Below are 16064 nucleotides of genomic sequence, written 5' to 3' on the forward strand. Positions count from 1 at the left end.
TCTAAGCATGTGTCTTTCCTTCTTGGGGTTAATACCTTGGTTCTATATTACCTTCTTTTCCTTAGGTAATGTGTAAAATATGACACCCAAATAATAATAAAATAATAAGATTATTTGAGGAATAACCTTAACGAAATTTTTAAGAATTTTTGGGAATTTTCTGGGATTTAATCGGAGCTCGTATGGCGTATGTTAAGGGGATAAATTATTGGGTCAGGGAAAAACTTGTTTAAGATACCCGATTTAAATGAGGAAATATTGTATTTCCTTAAATGTTTTATTTTTCCTTTTTATTTTCCTTTTCCCGAGCCCTATATTTCTCCTCGTCGAAACCTTCTTCTTCCTTCCCTCGCCGAATTCCTCTCCTCATCTCACCACCACCGAACCTTCTTCTTTTCAACCCGCGCCCTAAGCTTCGCCAACCCCTCCTCTCCTCTTCCTTCCCGAGCCACACCGCTGAGCTTTTCCCCTCTCCTCTTCGCTAATCCTCCCCTGCCGTCATCTCCTTGTTGAGGAGGTTCTCACCGCGCCGATTGCCACGAGAGCACCGCCGGCAGCAGTCCTTCTTTTCGTGTGTCTCTGCCCCAGAGCAATCACCACCTTCCCTGTGCTCTAGCACTGGCACAGATCGCTCTCCTCTGCTGCGATTTGGCAGCACAACAGCCACACCCAAGACCTAGCTTCTATACACTGCCGCCCCTTTATTCTTGGTCTGATTCCACTTGTCGCCGTCTTCCTCTGCTTTGAGCCGGCATCACCATCTTAACCTAGAGCCAGTAGTTGCAGCCAGCAGATCTTCTGCTCTGGCCACTATTTTCCGACAACACAAATCTTTGGCTATGATTCAACAGAGAGGGCAAAGGTGGGGTGAGTTGTTGAATTGATTCATGTTTAACTTAATCTGAATCAAGTGTGGAATGTTTAGGGAAATTTTGTTTGGGAGATCAACCACCTCACCTTGCACCAGCTACTAGTTCTCGGTAGCCAACGTCTTCAACTTTGGATCAACAGTGATACATCCAAATTTAGGTGAGTTTTAGAGGTGATTCCATTGTTACGTTGGATTGCGTTAGTAGTAATGGATTGTACAAGTTGGTTAGTTTGTATTAGGTTGATTATGTATAGATTTTAATCTAATTGAATAGTGGTACGATTAGGGTTAAGGAAACTAACCCTAGTTGACCGGTGGATTAAATATAGTTAGGGTTAATGTCTATGATCGATTAAAATTTCCCCTAATTAGGTTTGGATATTTTATTTAGCTGATTAATTCATATGAATTTAGCTAAATAAAATATATGTGTTGATTGATGCAGGACTCTGATTAGAGACGAGTGTCTCGACATGGGAGATAGTTGATACGAGCTATGATTAAGGCGGGTACCTGACTTATCTCCTTGAGATGGTCATTTTAGATATACATAGTAGTTTATAGCTAGTAGTAATGATTATATTTGCATCTGCTTTGGTATGTCACTATTTAGTTCTTGTAGTTGTCTATATTCTTATCTGTTATGTAGTAGACTAGTTATTTGACATATCTGGTTTGGTTACCTGGTTTATTGTTACCTAGATCTTTGTGTGGATTTATTTTCTTTTTGGTACATATTATATGGAAGTATATACTGTCAGTATCTACATGTTTAGTGTCATGCACCATCTTGCATGATTGCATGCTGTGTGATTGTCGGCTCCATTATTGTTGAGCACATCGCCAGTTACATGGATCTGCACACACAACCACTCATGGGTTAGTGGTATATCAGGTAGGGTGTGCCGCAGCAGGTTGCTTTGTCAAGGGCTCCGCTAGCCCGCTCATGGGTAGTGGTGACGCAGTGTGGTAGCAGGACAGGGATCCCTCCTCTGGACCGTCTCAGGGAGATGAGAGCATTGAGCTCCCCCACTTATGATTTGGGGTAAGAGGATAGGTGTACTCCGACAGCATCCTATCCACTCAGTTACTCAGGAGTAGTGATCGTAGAGTGCGCAGTTATCATAGCCCTACCCACTCGGTCTCACCATCATGTGTAAGATGGATGACTGACGTCAGGGGTGACCATATCATTTTGTACCACTTTGCATGATTACATTTATTGCTTGTGATTGCTGCATATTGGTTGTTGTATTTGGGTGGTTGCATATGTTTGATATGCATACAGGTGACATTTTATATCTAGTCTGACGACCCTTATGTTCCAGAAAGGAGGTCCTGGTGAGTACAATTTTCTTCAGCCCTTTCTAGTCTGCATTTCATACTTTTGTTCAGGAAACTGTACTGCATGATTATTACTGTTAGTTATAACTTATTATGCATGTCTATCTAGTATCCGCTGAGTTGTTGAACTCACATCGTTGATATATTGTTATTTCAGGCTTCAGGTAGATATACGTGGAGTCGCTTAGAGTATCCTGTCTGCCATTCGTACGTCACATCTGAAGACCTATTTTTCTGGTTTCTTTAGTACTTTATTTGGTTTATGTATTCGGTGTACTTAGCTTTGTATATTCCGAATTTGTTCGGGATTGTTGTGATATGGTGTCTTGTATTATTTTGATGTGTGGTGTAAGCTTAGCCGGCTAGTAGTCTTATTTTTGGTTTGTAATGGTTTTCTGTCATTTTCCGCTGTATTTTTGGTTTTTAGTACAATCAAGTGGGTTATTTAATATATATATATAACTACGTGGTTGTGAATATTTTTGTTTCAGCCGAGTGGGCTGAGTATAAACTGCGTGGTTGTGTATATATCCCAGCTGTGTGTGCTGATGTATATTTTTGTATGTACAAATGCTTCAGATTGTCACGTGTACAGGGGAGATGCTGCCGGATTTTTCCTCTGGCTGGTACTCCCCTAGGGCGTGACATAATAAGAGTTTAAGTTGTCTAGGTCTATCATGCATAAATTTCCTAGGATTTTGATCTACATTAACGCTATTCCTATCATGATATTTAAATCTAAAGTTATGCATGGGTAAATAATAGCAATTATTTCTAGCATGCATGGGAGTATAAGGATTTAAATTTGAATTAACCTTCAAGTTAGGATATACCTCTCTTACCCTTGAATCTCCCCCTTGACTCTTGCTTCTCTTCTTCTTCTCCCATTTCTTTAGATGCACTAGCTTCTTAATCTCCCTTTTCTTGGGGCATTTGGTGTGGTAGTATCCCTTCTCCCCACACGTGAAGCATACGATGCGCAATTTCCTTCCTTGGATTTCTTCATTCCTACAACCCTTGTTAGTTTTAAAATTAACTTGAGTGGATTTAGGATTTACCTTCTTCTTACCCAATGGACACCTACTATTATAGTGTCCCTTCCCATTGCACCCGAAGTAAGTGATGTGGTCCTTTGACTTCACTTCGGTGGAGGTGCTTGCTAGGTTGACTACTTCCAAGACCTCTTCTTCATCCTCTTTACTTGTCTTGGATTCTTCTTCAATCCTTGAGGATGTAGATGATGCCTCATCTTCCTCATCCATACTTGTGGATGACCTTTCTTCATCCTTCTCCTCCTTGAAAGTTGAGCATGAATCGACTTCTGGTTGCTCCTCCTCTACTTGAGCAATTGAACCCATCTCCTTGGGCTCTTCTTCTTCTTATGTAGGCAAAAGCTCTTCTCCTAGAATTTTTTTCACTTTGCTCCACAAATCGTGAGCATTCTCGTATTCACCTACATGACTCATCACATCATTAGGCAAAATATCAATTAAAATTGATATTACCTTTGAATTTGCCTTTGCCCGTGTGGTTTGCTCCTTCGTCCAATGTCGTGGTCAGAGCTTCTTCCCTTTCTTGTCTCTCGGGACTTCGAATGGCTCTTCCACCACCATCATTATGTCCCAATCCGTCTCGAGGAAGGTCTTCTTCTTCACCATCCAAAAGGTGATGTCCCATAAACTTCCTCCTTCGAACTTTGTGTTGGATCGAGACGCGCTAGAGGGGGGGGTGAATAGCGCTCGCGGCTATTTCGTATGATTCGTAAAACACTCGAGTAATTAAAACGCAGCGGAATAAAAAGGCAAACACACAAACACAGAGGAATTTACTTCGTTCGGAGCCTAAGGCGACTCCTACTCGAAGGCCCGCGATCCTTGATCGCTTCCGGTGGGCAACAACTATAAGTTCGTTAAAAGTACAATAAAAGATTTACAATTGTAAGCACCAAAGTAAACTATACCGACAATAACAGAATCGAAACTGATGCTCCAGGTCGTCGGTATGTCGCAACAGCACCTCGGAATGATCTTGTTAGTAGCATGTTGAAGAGAGGAAGCCTGGAAGTTGTTATTCTTCAATGCTGCTCGAAGTCCCCTTATAAAGGGCATCCAAGGCGCCTTGAAGGCCTCTGAAGGCGCCTTCAAGGCTCCGAGTCCACCGTGCAGATGAGCGCTGACCAGTTTGCACTTATCACCTTTGAGGGCGCCTTCAAGGGCCTTCAAGGTGCCTTCCAAGGCGCCTCCAGAGCCAGCTGAGGCGCCTTCAACCCTGTTTCGCGAGGCGCCTCCAAGCTCCATGGAGGCGCCTCGGACACTGTTCATCCGAGGAATTAGGTTGCTCCTTTGTACCTGCAAGATACGTTAGTCCCAAACACAATCCTGCAACACAAAGTTAGCACAATACACATGATAAATAAAGTGTAGACAGTGTCCGGACTGTCCGAGTCTGACTTCAGGTTTCCGATCGGAAACCGTAGGTCGACCCGACGCCTACTGTTCCCTCTACGGGGAACGCGTCCTCACCTACTCCACTCAGGAGATTTACCTGTTGCCAGTCGATCCTCAGCACTCGACGCTTCCGGACTTTCTGCTGGACATCCGCTTCCCGGCTAGTCCAGACTTTCACCTGGTTCACGACACCAGGACTTTCCACCTAGGGTTACCACCCCCTAGGACTTTTTCCTGAAGCCATCGACCTGCCAAGACTTTCCGCATAGGGTTACCACCCCCTATGACCTAGGGTTACCACCCCCTATGACCTAGGGTTACCACCCCCTAGGGTTTTCCCTTTGCCTAACCGCAGCTAGGACTTTTCTCCACCTAGGGTTACCACCCCCTAGGACCTAGGGTTACCACCCCCTAGGGTTTTCACCTGCCTAACCGCAGTTAGGACTTTCTTGAAATACTCATTCAACATGTTAGATAACAAGGAATCTTAACTTTGAATCCCTTTGCCATTATCAAAACTTAGGTTCGATCGTCGGATGCTTCCTGCACCAACACTTGGGTGGTTCTATCTAGCTGGTCATCTTCTTAGTTTCCTTGGTGGTTAGTCCGACGGAGAGCGGCCTCGCTCTGATACCACTTCTAGGGGATCTTGTGATCGATTAGAAGGGGGGTTGGATAGACGGCACCCCCAAATAGATCGCTTCTTCCTACACTTGTTAGTTATGCAGCGGAAATACAAACAAACAAGTAGAAAGCTAATCTAAATACAAGACAAGAAATGAAATGCAAACAGCTAACATGTTGTTTAATGTGGTTCAGAGATTATGGCTCCTACTCCACGACTGTCCATAAGGTGAACGATCCCTATCCGTCGATGGATTAGCCCCCAACAAACTCTGGCTATCTCAAGTCGCTCCTTGTGAGTGGAGAAACCTCACAACAACACTCACAAGCACTTGAGAACTAGTAGACTACTAATTAGGGTTTACCACCACTAATTTCGGCAACCATAACCAAGCTCCCAAGCCTTGGTTTATAGGCCGCGGGTTGGAAAACCTCGCCTACCAGTCGACTGCCAAAACCATCAGTCGATTGCCCTCTGTGGAAATTCGACCGTTACATCCCAATGGCTCGATACCAGTCGACTGGTAAAAGTACCAGTCGAATTCTCCATACTAGTCGAGCGAACAGAAGCATTCTGTTCGCTCCCAATCGACTGCCCAGTCGACTGGTGAAAATACCAGTCGACTGCTATAATACTGCTACAGTAATTGCTATAATACTACTACAGTAAATTGCTACAGTAAACCCTAAACTTAGGATTTTACCCTGAATACAATCTCTCATGCACTTGTACCCTCACGATTCACTTAACCCTTCATTGTAGCCTTGACCTCTAGCCTTCAAGCCTACTTCTTTTGGCTCTCGTCCCTTGGATGCATCCAAGCTGGCAGCTCATCCCCAATATCATCCTTCGCGTATGCCTCGAAGTCACTTCCCTCGACCATTGTCCTTGCTGCTTTATCCACGGTCCCTCGAATACTCCATCCTTCACCAGACCTGAAGCCATCAAGCTGAGTCATATGTGTATCCTGCAAACCTGCACACTCACATATACATATCAAATAACAAGGGTGAACGTAACTTAAACCCTTTGCCCAAAAACCAAAACACATGGTCGCACGGACCATTGGGATTGCTCCAACAATAATAACATAAATCAAGGATTTATTAATATAATGGGCATCAAAATAATCCTTACTTTGTAAACATGATCACAAAATGTAAATTTGAGTATGTAAGTGGATAGAAAACTCCAAATATCAACCCAAAGCAGTGTATCAAATAGTTATGTATCAGTATCAGAGTTTAACCGCCTTAGAAGGACTAACCGCCGACTGAAGCAACAAGATGATAGCTGGACCAAGTATCTATTGGTATCCCAAGGTTGTTTTGATGTGATCAACCAAGTTAAGTTAGATCCTGTTGTGTTTAACCCTATGTCTAAGTGTGCAGGAACATAGGAGCATAGGAAGTCAAGCAAAAGACGCAACTAGCGAGAAGGATGGAACGGAGAGAGCCGACGGGCTTGGTGCATCTGAGGGATGAGGTGTTGTGGAAGAGTACACCAATAGACGAGAAGGAACATGCGATGTTTCCGAGGGACGAGAAGCTGAGTGGAAGATTTCTCGGGGAGCAAAAGATGCAGCTAGTGAGAAGGTCGACATAGGAGAGAGCCGACGGGCTCAGTGCGTCCAAGGGACGAAGCTGCGGAAGAGTACGCTGGAAGACAAGAAGGAGGCATGCGACGATTCCAAAGGACGAGATGCCAGAGCGGAAGGTTGCTCAAGAAGGCCAAAAGTTAGGTTCGGGTGAGTCCTATTCCGGATGACCGAAATCACCCAAGCAAGCAGAGCTGGAGTGGAAGACCTAGACTGAGGCGAGCAGCACCGGAGTGAGTACCTTGTTGACTTTTAGGGTCCAGGTGCCCGGAACGGGTTCGAGCGCCCGGAACATCTTTTTATCCACATCCGACGTGGATGTTGACAATTGCATCGGGGATAGAATTCTATCCCACTCCAGGCACCTAGAACCCTTCCAGGCGCCCCGACCAAGGCTATAAATGCAGTCTTGGTCTAGAAGCTAAAGGACAACAAGCAATTCTTGATACAACACTTGTGAGCTTTTTTGTTTTGTTGGCTTCTTCCTTTCTGAGCTTTCATTGCTGTAAAGAGGCTTCTCCACCTGAAGGAGAAATTAGTGCACATCATTTCCTTGGATTAACAACCTCCCTGGTTGTAACCAAGTAAAACTCTCTGAGTCTCTGTCTTCCAGTTTCTTTTATTTATCATTTATGCAAGTGTTTTTTTAAGTCCGAGAAAGGTTTGTTTTGATTTTGTGCAGGGACTATTCAACCCCCCCTTCTAGCCGGTCAACGGGTCCCAACAAGTGGTATCAGAGCTAGGACGCTTCAGGAGGACTAACCGCCGATCTAAGAAAAAAATGATGGCCGAAGCTAGCATCTACCCACCAGTATTCGTGGGGGAGTTCGCTTTTTGGAGACGTCGAATGGAGGTTTATTTTAAAACTGATTTTAATATTCTACTAACAATTAAATATGTTTTTAATATGTCCAAAAGTAAAGAGGGAAAAGAACTTGAGAAACATCAATGGACTGAAAAGCAGCGTAATGACTTCATAGCTAATGGTAAGGCTGAATTTCATCTTTTAAGCGTATTATCGGTTGAAGATCTCAATAAAATCGGTGACTACCAAAGTGTAAAAAAAGTTTGGGAAAATTTCTTGAAGCTTTATGAAGAACCAAAAGAAGCTGAATCTAACTCCTTGATGGGCACCAAGTCATCAGAAGAATCTGAAATCGAGGAAATCGCTAGAACATCTCTAATAGCCGAGTACCTACCAGAAGACGAAGACGAAGAAAGCTCGTCCGAAATGAGCATCGAGAGCATCGATGAAGGGGGAGCTACATTAGAAGAAGGCAACAGTTTAGGGGGAGCTACATATAAAGAGATCGACAAGGTAAATCAGGTACGATCTCTCCCACCTAACAAGTTATTTAAATTTATTAAATTAGTAACTAAAGACTGTTGTAAATTAGAAAAAGAAATTAAAGAGCTAAAATTAATTCTAGTAAAATCTTATCCATTAGAAGATTTTGATAAATTAAAACTAGAAAATGATCAAATGAAAATAGAAGTAGAAAATTTTAAAAATCATACATGTTCAAAATTCTTTGCTTCAAATTTTAGAAATTATAAAGAACTACATTGAAAATTTAAATATCACAAAGGGAAAATTAAAAAATTGTCAATAAAAAATTTACCTAATAAATTTCTTATTAACCCAATTGGGAGAAACCTATATTGGGTTTCAAAGTCTTGTTTAACTTGAACTTTAATTAGACTTAGCGCTTTCAGCGAGAAAATTAGACATTTAATTTCCTTATGAGGCTTTGTATAGAAAGTGGTTATTGCTCCAATAACCAAGAATGTCTAGTGCCTCTCCACAGCCTGGAAGCCAAATATTGTAATAAAATGTTTAATTGACTAACTGATAAAATATTAAAATTGAAATTAGATAATGATTTAAATAGTTATTCAATTCTTTTTAAAATTCTTAAATTATTCTATGCAAATTTGTTTAACTTAAAAAAAAATCTCATTATTTTAACTTAAAGTTTTTAAAGTTATTTTATAAACTTGTGTTTTACCAAAATGTATTTTATACGTTGCACAAATTTTTTTAAAAACTTAGAAAATTTTTTCCTGAGAAAATTTCTTCTTACTTAAAATTTTTTTTTACTTAAAGTGTTTTTAAGTATCAGATTTACTTTACCAAAATTTTTATAAAAATTATTTTTTGAAAATCTGTTTAATTGAGGAAATTATTGATTGTTTCTAAAAAATTTTTACTTAGAATTTTTTTTACATTTTTAGTGCTATCAAAATTATTTTCAGTATTTTCAAAATCTTGATAAAATTTTCAAAATTATTTGTAAATCAGAGTTTTATAAAAGTTACCCTTAGATTTTTGGTATCTCATTTTTTATGCGATAAAAGGGGGAGAAGGAAAGATTAAGTGTAGGGGAAGGTAGATTATTTTTTTTTTTAATTTTTACACTTGAATTTCAAATTTATTGCTTTTGTTTTATATTTATTTACCCTAACTTAACATGGGTTGCTCACATCAAAAAAGGGGAGATTGTTGGTACCCCAAGGTTATTTTGATGTGATCAAATAAGTTAAGTTAGGTCCTATTGTGTTTAATCCTGTGTCTAAGTGTTCAAGAACTTAGGAGCACAGGAAGTCGAGCAAAATACGCAACTAGCGAGAAGGTCGGCATGGAGAGAGCTGACAGGCTTGGTGCGTCTGAGCGACGAGGTGTTGCGGAAGAGTACACCGGCGGACGAGAAGGAACGTGCGATGTTTCCGAGGGATGAGAAGTTGAGCGAAAGATTGCTCGGGGAGCGAAAGACACAACTAGCAAGAAGGTCGGCATGGGAGAAAGCCGACGGGCTCAGTGCGTCCGAGGGACGAAGTTGTGGAAGAGTATGTTGGCTGACGAGAATGAAGCATGTGACGATTCCGAGGGACGAGAAGCCGGAGCGGAAGGTTGCTCAAGAAGGCCAGAAGTTTGGTTCAGGTGAGCCCTATTCTGGATGGCTGAAATCACCCGAGTGAGCGGAGCCGAAGCGGAAGACTTGGACTGAGGCGAGCAGCACAGGAGTAGAGGGCCCGGATCAGAAAAAGTCAACCTTGTTAACGTTTAGGGTTCGGGCGCCCGGAACCTCTTTTTATCCACATCTGACATGGATGTTGACCGTTGCGTCGGAGATAGAATTCTATCCCACTCTAGGCGCCTGGAACCCTTCCAGGTGCCCCGACCAAGGCTATAAATACAGCCTTGGTCCAGAAGCTAAAGGACAACAAGCAATTTTTGATACAACACTTGTGAGCTTTTCTGTTTTGTTTAGCTTCTTCCTTTCTGAGCTTTCATTGCTGTAAAGAGGCTTCTCCGCCTGAAGGAGAAATTAGTGCACATCATTTCCTTGGATTAACAACCTCCCTGGTTGTAACCAAGTAAAACTCTCTGAGTCTCTGTCTTCCAGTTTCTTTTATTTATCATTTATGCAAGTGTTTTTTTAAGTCCGAGAAAGGTTTGTTTTGATTTTGTGCAGGGAGTATTCAACCCCCCTTCTAGCCGGTCAACGGGTCCCAACAAGTGGTATCAGAGCTAGGACGCTTCAGGAGGACTAACCGCCGATCTAAGCAAAAAATGATGGCCGAAGCTAGCATCTACCCACCAGTATTCGTGGGGGAGTTCGCTTTTTGGAGACGTCGAATGGAGGTTTATTTTAAAACTGATTTTAATATTCTACTAACAATTAAATATGTTTTTAATATGTTCAAAAGTAAAGAGGGAAAAGAACTTGAGAAACATCAATGGACTGAAAAGCAGCGTAATGACTTCATAGCTAATGGTAAGGCTGAATTTCATCTTTTAAGCGTACTATCGGTTGAAGATCTCAATAAAATCGGTGACTACCAAAGTGTAAAAAAAGTTTGGGAAAATTTCTTGAAGCTTTATGAAGAACCAAAAGAAGCTGAATCTAACTCCTTGATGGGCACTAAGTCATCAGAAGAATCTGAAATCGAGGAAATCGCTAGAACATCTCTAATAGCCGAGTACCTACCAGAAGACGAAGACGAAGAAAGCTCGTCCGAAATGAGCATCGAGAGCATCGATGAAGGGGGAGCTACATTAGAAGAAGGCAACAGTTTAGGGGGAGCTACATATAAAGAGATCGATAAGGTAAATCAGGTACGATCTCTCCCACCTAACAAGTTATTTAAATTTATTAAATTAGTAACTAAAGACTGTTGTAAATTAGAAAAAGAAATTAAAGAGCTAAAATTAATTCTAGTAAAATCTTATCCATTAGAAGATTTTGATAAATTAAAACTAGAAAATGATCAAATGAAAATAGAAGTAGAAAATTTTAAAAATCATACATGTTCAAAATTCTTTGCTTCAAATTTTAGAAATTATAAAGAACTACATTGAAAATTTAAATATCACAAAGGGAAAATTAAAAAATTGTCAATAAAAAATTTACCTAATAAATTTCTTATTAACCCAGTTGGGAGAAACCTATATTGGGTTTCAAAGTCTTGTTTAACTTGAACTTTAATTAGACTTAGCGCTTTCAGCGAGAAAATTAGACATTTAATTTCCTTATGAGGCTTTGTATAGAAAGTGGTTATTGCTCCAATAACCAAGAATGTCTAGTGCCTCTCCACAGCCTGGAAGCCAAATATTGGAATAAAATGTTTAATTGACTAACTGATAAAATATTAAAATTGAAATTAGATAATGATTTAAATAGTTATTCAATTCTTTTTTAAATTCTTAAATTATTCTATGCAAATTTGTTTAACTTAAAAAAAAATCTCATTATTTTAACTTAAAGTTTTTAAAGTTATTTTATAAACTTGTGTTTTACCAAAATGTATTTTATACGTTGCACAAATTTTTTTAAAAACTTAGAAAATTTTTTCCTGAGAAAATTTCTTCTTACTTAAAATTTTTTTTTACTTAAAGTGTTTTTAAGTATCAGATTTACTTTACCAAAATTTTTATAAAAATTATTTTTTGAAAATCTGTTTAATTGAGGAAATTATTGATTGTTTCTAAAAAATTTTTACTTAGAATTTTTTTTACATTTTTAGTGCTATCAAAATTATTTTCAGTATTTTCAAAATCTTGATAAAATTTTCAAAATTATTTGTAAATCAGAGTTTTATAAAAGTTACCCTTAGATTTTTGGTATCTCATTTTTTATGCGATAAAAGGGGGAGAAGGAAAGATTAAGTGTAGGGGAAGGTAGATTATTTTTTTTTTTTAATTTTTACACTTGAATTTCAAATTTATTGCTTTTGTTTTATATTTATTTACCCTAACTTAACATGGGTTGCTCACATCAAAAAGGGGGAGATTGTTGGTACCCCAAGGTTATTTTGATGTGATCAAATAAGTTAAGTTAGGTCCTATTGTGTTTAATCCTGTGTCTAAGTGTTCAAGAACTTAGGAGCACAGGAAGTCGAGCAAAATACGCAACTAGCGAGAAGGTCGGCATGGAGAGAGCTGACAGGCTTGGTGCGTCTGAGCGACGAGGTGTTGCGGAAGAGTACACCGGCGGACGAGAAGGAACGTGCGATGTTTCCGAGGGATGAGAAGTTGAGCGAAAGATTGCTCGGGGAGCGAAAGACACAACTAGCAAGAAGGTCGGCATGGGAGAAAGCCGACGGGCTCAGTGCGTCCGAGGGACGAAGTTGTGGAAGAGTATGTTGGCGGACGAGAAGGAAGCATGTGACGATTCCGAGGGACGAGAAGCCGGAGCGGAAGGTTGCTCAAGAAGGCCAGAAGTTTGGTTCAGGTGAGCCCTATTCTGGATGGCTGAAATCACCCGAGTGAGCGGAGCCGAAGCGGAAGACTTGGACTGAGGCGAGCAGCACAGGAGTAGAGGGCCCGGATCAGAAAAAGTCAACCTTGTTAACGTTTAGGGTTCGGGCGCCCAGAACCTCTTTTTATCCACATCTGACATGGATGTTGACCGTTGCGTCGGAGATAGAATTCTATCCCACTCTAGGCGCCTGGAACCCTTCCAGGTGCCCCGACCAAGGCTATAAATACAGCCTTGGTCCAGAAGCTAAAGGACAACAAGCAATTTTTGATACAACACTTGTGAGCTTTTCTGTTTTGTTTAGCTTCTTCCTTTCTGAGCTTTCATTGCTGTAAAGAGGCTTCTCCGCCTGAAGGAGAAATTAGTGCACATCATTTCCTTGGATTAACAACCTCCCTGGTTGTAACCAAGTAAAACTCTCTGAGTCTCTGTCTTCCAGTTTCTTTTATTTATCATTTATGCAAGTGTTTTTTTAAGTCCGAGAAAGGTTTGTTTTGATTTTGTGCAGAGGCTATTCAACCCCCTTTCTAGCCAGCCAACGGATCCCAATAGTATCTACTCGTCTAAGTTCGAGGGGGAGTCCACACTTTGGAAATGTCGGATGGAGATATTTTTTAAAAACTGATTTTGAAATTCTTTTAATAATGAAGTATGATTTTGCAGCGCCTAAAGATCAGCAAGGAGCTGAAAAAGAAGAATACCTATGGACCAAAAAGGAACAAGCTAATTTTATAGTGAACGGATGAGTAGAATTTCACCTCCTAAGTGTGCTATCATTATAAGAAGTCAAAAGAATTGGCCCTTATGACTCGGCAAAAGAACTCTGAGAGAAGTTCTTAGAGTTGCACGAAGGAACCTCAGAAGCGAAATTCGCAAGACAGAATATGCTTCAGAACCAACTCATCAACCTTCGGCTAAAAGAAGGAGAGTATGTTGCTCAATTGCACGCCAAACTGAAGGAGCTCATCATCGGACTCACAAATCTCGGAGAAATGGTAGCAAACTGAGATTCACAAAGGCATGCATTGAATGCTTTTCCGAGAATACCCGAATGGTCCTCAATAATCAACTCCTACTATATTTCTAAGGATCTAGAGGTAAGTTCATTAAAAAAATTATTTTTTACTTTAAAATTTCATGAATCTAGATGTGCAGAATTAAGGAAGGAGCTACATCAGAACATTTCCCTAAGGGCAAAAATGGACAAACTAGACTCCGAAGCCTCTATCGACAAAGATAAAGTAGCCTTAATGGTAAGAAACTTTAATAAATATCTTAAATCTAACAAATTCAACAAGCTGTAGGCTAGGAAACATGTGCAGAGCAAAAGGAAGGTAGGATACTACAATTGCCAAGAAGAATAACACATCAAGGATGACTTCCCTAAACTAAATAATAAGGAAAAAGAAAAAGATAAAGAGCCAAGACGAACGAAGCACAAGAACTTAAAAGCTACGTGGGATGAATCGTTGTCCTCCGAATCCAAGATCAAGGTCTATCTAAATTGGCATTAATGGCGGACCATCAGAGGGACGAAGAAAGTATCTCAGAAATGAGCATCAACGTAAAGGGAAAGTCTTCGAAAGAAAGCAACGATGAAGGGGGAGCATCGGATAATGAAATCATCACAACAAGTAGGGTACGTTCCCGATCTCCTGAAGAATTATTTGAGTTTATTAAAATGCTTGCTAGAAATATAATTAAATTAGAAAAAAAAATACAAAGTTAAAATTAACCTTAGCAAATGCATGTAGACTAGAAGATTTTAATAATTTGAAAATAAAAAATAAAAAATTGAAAGCATAAATAGAAAATTTGAAAAATAATTGCATGTGTAAATTCGAATATTTCTTGAAATTCAAAATTTAAAAATTATGAAGGACTAAATTGGTATATCAAGAGCCATTGGGTCAAATTAAAAAAATCCCTAAAAATTATATTCCAACAAAATTTCTCATAAATTCAGTAGGCAGGAGGAACCTTTATTGGATCCAAAAAATATGGTTAAACTAAATTGTCATTTTTTAAGATAGAATTTCTTAAGTTAGAAATTTATTTCTAGTAATTTTTCTGTTTAAATTTTTTGTTCAATTTTTTTTAACTAATAGAACAGTAAGTGTACTATTTAAATAAAAAAATTTAAAATTTTCTATCATTAATAAATTTTTTATGAATTTCTTAATGAAAACTTTTTTTTAATATTAAAAATTCACAAAAATAGAATTTTGAAAATATAATATTTTTTGTAGTTAAACCTTCTATTTTACATATTTAAAAAATTTTAAGAAATTTTTAGAGATGAAAATCTACGTTTAAAATTTATTTCTCTAAAAATAAGATTCTATCATGAAACAATTTATTTCTATTAAAATAAACAATATTTTTTCGTGAAAATTTTGTATATATCTAACTGCTTTGATTTGATTTGACAAAAAATTTCAAGATTTTTTGAAATAAAACAATAATTTTTAAAATTATTTTTATCAAAATAAAAAATTAATTAGTAAAATTAGGATGTTTTTTAAAATTATTTTTGAAACAAAATTAGTTTACAGTTACTTCGGTTCAAAAATCCCTATAAAATTTTTCAAACTTTTCATAACTATTTTTCGTATTCTTTTCTATTTTTTTAATGTGATTAAAGGGGGAGAAATAGAGGTTAAGTTAAGAGGGAGATATATTATATTTTTCCATTATTGTAATCTTTTTCTTCAAAATTTTTGTTATAATTACAATTCATTTACTTAGCACTAATTATTTCATTTTGGTATAACCTTAACTTGACTTGAGTTGATGCACATCAAAAAGGGGAAGATTGCAAGTACCCCAGGTTAGTATTGATGTGGTGAATCAGGTTAAATTAGGTCATGTGTATTTGATCCTTATATCTAAGTGTCTAGGAGCTTAGGAATACAAATAGTCGAGCAAAACATGTAGTTAGTAAGAAAGATGACACTGTAAGGGAGTCGACGGGCTCAGTGCATCCGAGGGACGCGGTACTAGGGAAGAGTACACCGGTGGACGAGAAGGATATGCGTGACGTTCGAGGGACGAGAAGCTAGGGAGGAAATCTACTCGAGAATAAGGTCATAGTTGGATTTGGGTGAGCTCAACTATGGTTAAGTAGAGCATCATCTACACGAAGAAGAATAGCTTAGAGGTTGATCTACTTCATGGAAGGTTCCTCCAAGAGGCTTGGAGGCGCCCTCGCGCTTCAATGGGAAGGCGTCTCCAATAAAACTTGAGGCGCCTGATGTGCGTAGATTATATACTCTTTTATACATGTTTTTATGCACATTTATATACTTTGAGCATTCTTAATCTATGCACTTTTATACTTCCAGCTTTCCTTTTAGCATATTTACTCTTTTGGTTCGGAGATCTGCTTTTTGTGCATTTTCTGTACACAGGAGTCAAA

General features: G+C 39.0%; 1 long non-coding RNA gene across 1 annotated transcript; it reads left to right on the forward strand.

Annotated features, from left to right (window-relative positions):
* Positions 1–305: 305 nt before the first annotated feature.
* On the forward strand, positions 306–1381 carry LOC122000830. The gene is made up of 3 exons (XR_006117222.1): positions 306–862; positions 926–1029; positions 1317–1381. It is a non-coding gene; the product is annotated as an uncharacterized LOC122000830 (long non-coding RNA).
* The last annotated feature ends 14683 nt before the right edge of the window (positions 1382–16064 follow it).

This window comes from Zingiber officinale, chromosome 7A, assembly GCF_018446385.1.
Source record: "Zingiber officinale cultivar Zhangliang chromosome 7A, Zo_v1.1, whole genome shotgun sequence".
Classification (NCBI taxonomy): domain Eukaryota; kingdom Viridiplantae; phylum Streptophyta; class Magnoliopsida; order Zingiberales; family Zingiberaceae; genus Zingiber; species Zingiber officinale.